At 33.3% G+C, this 8,046-nt stretch overlaps 1 long non-coding RNA gene across 1 annotated transcript; it reads left to right on the forward strand.

Annotated features, from left to right (window-relative positions):
- The first annotated feature begins 194 nt into the window (after positions 1 to 194).
- Positions 195 to 2,584, forward strand: LOC110803332 (uncharacterized). Its single transcript, XR_008927346.1, has 2 exons — positions 195 to 498; positions 584 to 2,584. It is a non-coding gene; the product is annotated as an uncharacterized lncRNA (long non-coding RNA).
- Positions 2,585 to 8,046: the final 5,462 nt, after the last annotated feature.

Genomic DNA, 8,046 nt, shown 5'->3' on the forward strand with positions numbered 1-8,046 from the left:
AGTAAAGGACAAATAATTAAGTAAGCACACTTGACACTTTGAATTGTAAGCTAAACCTATAAATGTACACTTAGCTAAGCCTTAGTTGACATTATTTGCAATTAACGGCTACAACTTGATACTTTTATACTACTTTTATCACCCAACTTATGGTAAGAGTACTTAGCATTTTAGCAACTAGTGGAAGATGATGACAACAATAAATATTGAATATGACACTCATATTAGATGGTCAATTGGGTACTCTCCCGCGCTAGTGTCCATTTTAATTATACATGCATTCGTACCTAGAAATAGGTATGCGTTTTAACCAATTGAGGTTAGCATGAGTGGTTAAGGGCCTCTTGCTCCTTAACCAAGATCCCGGGTTCGAGCCTTGGGAATGGAAAAAATCTCAACTGGGAGGGATGCTGTCCATCGAGGTACCCATGCAAACTCCCACGGGAGATTACCTCGCCGAAGGCGGTGGGAACTCCTCGTAGTAGAACCAAAAAATAGGTATGCGTTTAAGATATCTCTTTTGCGTTTAAGATATCAATTGTTTTTTTGAATTTTTTTTATTAACTTTTGAAACTTAATTCAGCTAATGATAAAACAACACAAGTCGAACTTTCTCTCTCTAAAAGCTCCCCCTTCTAAACCCTAACAACCGGCACCTACGAAACTACTAGCGGCTCGCCGGTAATCGATCTTTTCACCCCTTCGATTGCCGGCGAGTCTGCTTTACCAAGCTGATCTTGCTTCTAGTGTCGAAGATATACAACTTTTGCATCGGCGCCCGTAAATCCAGAAAATGAAGCTCATCAATTCGGGTATGGGTTTGTGAGTTTTCTATACGTTCCTTGTTCTAGAAGATGTTTCTAGTTTCAGGTTGTTAATTATTTGCAATTTGGATTTCATGTGGCCCGGATTTAAGAATTTTGGTGTGGAGTATAGCGCCAAGTTGTTTTATTGTGTTGGTTTATCAAGTTGGTTTTTATAGTGCATATCTATTTGCCTATGTTTGTTAGTTGCAAGTTTAATTTTTAGCTTTATAATATGAATAATTTTGAGGAGCTTCGGGGAATGTTATGTTATTCTCACTATGACGATACTGATTTCAGTTTTAACAATTTGGAAGAAATAGCTAGTCAGTTGGAAAATCTTATTGGTATTCTCAATTTTGTGAGTAGTTTGAAGGACGAGGGCAACAACTTCTACATACAAAATGCTACTAGTTTGGCTATTTCAAAATACTCTTTTGCTCTCAAGATCTTGTCATTTGTATTGGTTAGTAATGATGGGGATAAGTCCGTTTTTTCTGCTCTTGCTGTGTCCCTTAATTTGAACTTGGGTGCTTGTTTTATCAAGGAGAGAGACTTTGACAAAGTGGGTCAGTTATGTTAAGCAGTGTTGTGTTATGATCGTGTTAATGTGAAAGCTTTCTTTAGGAGGGTTTGTGGCAGCTATGGAGCTCAAAAAACCAAATTTAGCTTTCAGGGATCTTGCACAAGCACTCCAGATTGACCCCAAAAACAAAGAATTTCAGTTGAAGCTTAAGGAGGTGACTTCTTTATTGGGCTGGTCCCCAGATTTGTGGAAGATGCACTTGAAGCAGTTCGAGATGATGAGTTGTCTATGGGCAATGTCCAAAAGGAGAAAAAGGAAGAAAAAAAAAGAAAGGAAGGAAAGAAAAGAAAGAAAGATGGTGACAAAAATGAAGGAGGGCTACTCACAGGTGTTCTGGTGTTAAAGATGACACCTAAAAGGAAAAGAATGTTGTAGGCAAATCTTTGGATTTGGAGGGTAATATCAACTCTTCTAATCAAGATCAAAGGCCCAACATTAATGATAACAATTCAGTTCTGAAGTCGTCTCCAGAAACAAAAAAACCCCAAACTTGCAGGGTCCGGGTTTCAGTTTTCAAATCGAAAACGAATGTATTCCTTTTTTGCATCTCAGTCCATCCATGTATGGAGAGATTTCCAAGGGAAGAACACTAATTTCTATTGTTCTTTTCAGAAGAAGATAATTAGCATTCGAGTCCTCGATCCATCAAGGAAGATGGATTGTGGTGAAAAGAAGGTAATACACAAATGGAGATTAGTCACCCCCCAGTTGAAGGACATGATAGGTGTGAAACTGGCGCAAGAAGATCTAGCTACAAGTGTGGCAATTCAAGCGTCAGCGCGTGAAGCTACGTCATATTTGATACTTCCACAATCAGAAGCTCCGTCCTCGTTGAATCATCTTGTTCATCCTTCCACTTCCTCCTCTCAAAATCTTATGATGACTGCCTCTTCTCACTCCCGTCCCAGGTCAAGAAGAATGAATGGAACTTTAAAAGGTAGAAGCTCCTCTATTTTTACTAACACTTGATTTTGCAGGATGAGTATCGGTTCCAAAAGAAGTTCGTCTTACCTAATAGGGGACCCTTAGTATCTTGTTAGAAAGAAAGTCTATGGTCCTACACCCTGTGTTTTAAGTTGTAATGTAGTTCCTGATTAATTTATGCAATGAAGATTTTGTCAAAAAATAAAATGAAATTGGTTAATATTTTTGTAAGGGGAATTAAATTAATTCATTAATAAAGAGTTATACGACATGTACAAGATAAATATAGGTCTAATGATCGAGTACATGACAAATTGAATCAAATAAATTTTTCCTTCATCAAAATTACGGTTGTTGAATAGATCTTGCACTATAAAACGTCTCTCGTATATAAAGTTGGAACATGCAACCTTTTTAGAGAGAGAGAGTCTAACGATTTGGTGTAGCCGCGCGCTAGGATCATTTGTACTTAATTCATCTTAATGTACTCGAAAATCTGATATATGTTGCGATCCCGCATAAAACTTTAACAACGAAATAATTCTACATAAAATTCATTAGGAGAGGACAACAAACCAAACATACTAAAATTAACTCCACCATAGGAAAACTAATGAACAAGGACAAAATCCGTCTATATGGTAAAAGTTTATTGAATTTAAGAGACAAAAGCTGAATTAATGAAGAGAAAAAGTTTGAAAAAATTACTATTTCCGATCTGCAACGACCAAGAAAAAAAACCCTATAAAAGGAGAGGGGGAGGGGGGAAGGTAGAGTCGCTAATTATAGGTTTATTTTGGTTAATTTATAAAGTAAATGAGAACAAAGAAAATAAATTCACAGAGTTGTGAAGTACTACGTAGAAGACATTTGGAAAACTTTATTTGTGTATATGCACAAAACTAATGAAAAATACCTTTTGTAATTAATATGTTCGTATATGGAGATAAGTTAACTAAAGCTTGATTATAAAAGCATGGGTGACTTACATCATGATCGAAATGAAGTCAGTACGTTTTTTTAGGAAAAAGGTTAAAGCTAATGTATTAATTGAGGGGAAAAGTGTTCGAGAGTACATAGGGAGAAAGTTTCCGAGGACAGTGATTCAGTCACGCTTGTTCTACACCGAACGGACTAGCTTAATTAGTAATGTGATGTGCAATTAAATTGTCATCACTTTTGACGTGAAACTATATATACAATATTATTATACTCATCTCCAAGTTATCTTCAAATTGTAAAAAAATAAAAATTTAAATATCTTCTAAAATACGAGTTAAGCTAATGTTTAGATACTCACCTTTTGAGTTTTTCACCCTTAAGGACCTGAACCTTTTTTTCCACACTTTAAGACATCAACTTCACTTTCCGACAAATTAACTCACCTTTAACCACAACATAAATAATAAAAAAAAAAAAATACAATTTAAAGCATTTATTTAAAATCTGAAAGTTTACATTGAATTAATATTTTCTAAATTGTACTTTGTAGTTATTTAGGAAGTATTAGATTTTTAACATATATACATTATGTAACTTATTTCTGAAAAATATGTATATTTTCTATAGGATTTTTTTTTTAAAAAGAAGTATATTCACATAGTTGTTACGTTATACACCGTATGAATTTTTTATTTTAAAAATTAAGGACATTTGTACTATATTTTTTCTCTTTTCTGTCATGTTTTTCCGTATGTACCCAATTTTTTTTCATTTGTATTGAAACCCTAAAATCTACTCCCTATGTTCCATAATGTTCCTCATGTTTACTATTCATATGGTCAAAGTTTAAAAACTTTGACTATAATTAATTAAGAGTAAAGATATTAACTTGTGGGATATCATTGGATTCGTTTCAATATAAATTTTCTAAATATCATTTTTCTATAAAATTTACTAATGCAAAATTATAAATATTAATGGTCACAATAGTGCATTTGAGACCGCGAGTAATGGAAAAGTGAGGAACATTATGGAACGGAGGGAGTAAGTGCATAGCATCAATTACCCAAGACTCATGGATTAAAGTCGTAACTAAAATTTTCTATTTTTTTAGTGAATAAGAGAGGCAAAAACCACAAAATAAAGTACAAGCAATAGCTAAAAATGAAAGAAAATCAAAACATAAAGCAAAATAAAAACGAAAGCAAAAAACAATAGCCATTGACTAACATCAATACAAATCTTCAATGATGTGTTAATACGAGTTACTTAGGTGATTTGATGACGATGAGTTAATACGAGTTACTCTGATGATTTAAGAACATAAGTAAAAAAATTTAAAAATGAGATTGTTCAGATTGTTGGGTCCGTTAAGATTGTTAAGATCACCATCAGTAAAAGAAAAAAAGTAAAATATATGTAAAGTACATTAAAAATGTTATCAAATGTATAGGAACATAGATCCAACAACAATTAAGTAGTAGCAATAATCAAAATATAGAGCACACAAAAATATATCACGGAGTATTAGATTTTTAGCAAATAATATTACTCCATTAATTATTTTTTTCTAGTTACACAAAAATATATTATTAGACTCCGTTCTATTGGACTTATTTTGACTGAACTTATATTATCTGAACTTATATGAACTTATTTTATCTGAAAAAAACTTATTTTGTCTGAAATAAACTTATTTGTATGTGAAAATGTCTAAAAAAACTTATTTTTGCCAAAATTATATTATCTGAACTTATCTAAACTTAACTGAACTTATCTAAACTTATTTTGTCTGAAATAAGTCAAAATAAGTCGAACAGAACAAAGCCTTAGATTATATTTTATAGGAAAATTAAATTTTAATAATCCAACCCTTGCCCGGTAATCTATTAACGGTCCCACCTATGAGGTATTCCTAGATGGACCAACCTTTGGTACCCATCATTTTTTAACAAACCCTTTAAAATGGCAACCTGCTAATTCAGGTTACACGTCCTACGTGGCATGGACCGTTGTGATTTTTGCAGGTTACCTTGTCTCAAACTTCGTCTTCCTCGTTTTCCTTCTCTGTTCTTCGTCTCTCTCATTCCCAAATAAAAAAAAACACTCATTTCTTCTCTACTCTTGCTCACACGACAATTTGCCCAAAAAAAATTTGCCCAATTTTTTCTCTGCTCTTGCTCTCCACATCAATTTTCCCAAAAACATAACAAATTACCCAATCATTAAATTCCATACCACACCATTTCTCTCAGACATTTTAATCAAAGACCATCTTTGCATCTGCATGCACCCCACATTTCCCATACATATCAACCAAACTACTTGCGACATACACACACCCTTCAAAACTCATGCATCTTAATTACATACCCATGAATTCCTCTGCCATACCCTAGCCACTGATTCGCACCACATGCCTTCAATGCATTTGGAATCACAAAATTATCTGGACAAATCCCATTTTCAAGAATTTCACAGTAACAAAGTAAAGCCTGTTCATTCAATTTCATCCTAGAATTCAACCCAATAATAGCAGTCCATGAAAATATATTCTTTACAACTAATCTGCTAAACATAAGATAAGTACACTCTAATTCATCACATTTTGCATAACAAACGACTAACCTAGTCTGAATGTATTCATTTCTGGCAAAAACATCACCTTTTTTGATGATTAGGCCATGAATTCGCTGACCCAGAAAAAGTTCTGTTTCATTTGCACATCATTGCAGTAACACTCAACGTAAAATTCGGGGCCAATCTGGACGCCGTTGTTGGGGATTTGACAAAGAAGATGAACAACTTTTTGAATTTGCCCATTTCTGGAAAGAGAAGAGAATTATGTGAAACAAGATCTTTTATCAATTTCTGGAAAATGGGTTGTTTTTAATTTGGAAGAAACTGAAGGATTTCTGGGTTTAAAGTGAATTAGATTAAGGAGGTTTAATAGTGGGCTAATTGATAGAGAAGCCATACAATTGATGGAAACGGGAGTGAGGAGGATAAGGCGGTGACCATGGGCATCTCATGGCGAGTTAAAACTCAAAAGGAGAATGGAGGGTCATTTTTCAGTCCATCATAATTTTTATTTTTTTAAATATGTCATGCAAGCTTAATTGAGTCAATTATAAGTTTGTTGACTTTTTTTATTACGTAATCGGTAAAAGGGTTTGTTAAAAGATGATGGGTACCAAAGCTTGGTCCATCTAGAAATACCTCATAGGTGGGACCGTTAATAGATTACCGGGCAAATGTTGGATTATTAAAATTTAATTTTCCTATTTTATAATAGAACTTTTAATTTACAAGATAAAAGGAAATATTTAATTCACCCATTTGATGTGACACGTGTCAGGAATTAATTGGCTTCTAGTTTATTGCACCGCAAATAATATGTTGATACGTGTAAGGGACTGACATTTTAACCATGGGGACTAACCTTTTAACCATGGGAATTAAACTTTCTGATTTATTAGTTAATTAGCCGGAATATACTTTACAGGTCCTTAATGGTAAAAAAAAAGGCTCGGGTCCTCAACGGTGAAAAATTGCAAAGGTGATGCCTCATTCTTTATCTTAACTCTCTAAAATACTACTCCCTCCGTTTCTTTTTGTTCTTTACGTTTGACCTTTTGCACGTTTATCAACGTTTAATTAATGTGTATTGAGATTCCTCTATTTTTTTTAATTTAAACAAGAAAAATTACGTTTACTTATAATGTTTTCACTTTTATCAAAAATCTAATATTGGGAAAATGAGAAAAATTTAATGTCCCAATAGAAAAGCGTGAGAGATTAAATGACCCAATGAATTTAATTGGTTAAAATAATCATTGAACACAAATTTTGATTGAATATTAAACCATTTATGTGATAATATAAAAGGAAATGTAAAGAACATTTTGAAACACCCAAAAAGGAAAACGTAAAGAACAAAAAGAAACGGAAGGAGTATCAAAACCAGAGAAATAAATGTACTTTCGAACGATAATTAATAAGCACTTAAAAGGTACATTCTGACTCCAAAAATAACTTCTTGCCAATACTGATTTGCGAGACAAACAACCATCGAGTGGGAAGAAGAACCTCTCTATTTCCTAAAATAAATATTTCAATTCATTTCCTAAAGTAACAATATTGTCGTATGCACCCAAACTAGGGGGAATTTTGGGAGTTGAATTATAAACTAGCTTAAGTATCATAATCGTATGATATGAAATGGATAAAAAGAAATAGAGAGAATATGAACACAGTCTAGAGTAATTTGTTAGCATATGTCACTAACAAGTTAATTCTGTAATTGATCTCAAAGTACATATTCCATAGATAACAAGTTAGCTCTCTAATTGATCTCAAAGTATATTTTTCTGTGTGATTGATTTTTGTATTTTAAGTGTTTTCAAGGCTAAAATGAAGAACAAGAAAGTAGGATTTACGGAACTTGTTGTGCCGTGGTAACCAAACCACTGCCTTGAAAACAAGATTCGGTGCAACTGGGGTGCACAATTGTATTCACCAATTCGTTCCCTAACGTTTACACAACTTTGAACACACAATGACACTCTTGGGTGTGAGATGAAGTTACTAGAACTTATGCCCAAAAGAGAGGAAGAAAAGGAGAAGATAAGAGAATAATTTTTCTATAGACAACACAAGAAATGAAGCATGCATTTATACGATTAGTGAAGGAGATAAAACAGCCCAAGGAAATCAAAGGAATCCACTGATCTTAATCATGACAATTAACCTTTGATAATGAAGAGTTAAAACTCCCTTAATCAACATGAA

This window comes from Spinacia oleracea, chromosome 1 (genome assembly GCF_020520425.1).
Source record: "Spinacia oleracea cultivar Varoflay chromosome 1, BTI_SOV_V1, whole genome shotgun sequence".
Lineage (NCBI taxonomy): Eukaryota > Viridiplantae > Streptophyta > Magnoliopsida > Caryophyllales > Amaranthaceae > Spinacia > Spinacia oleracea.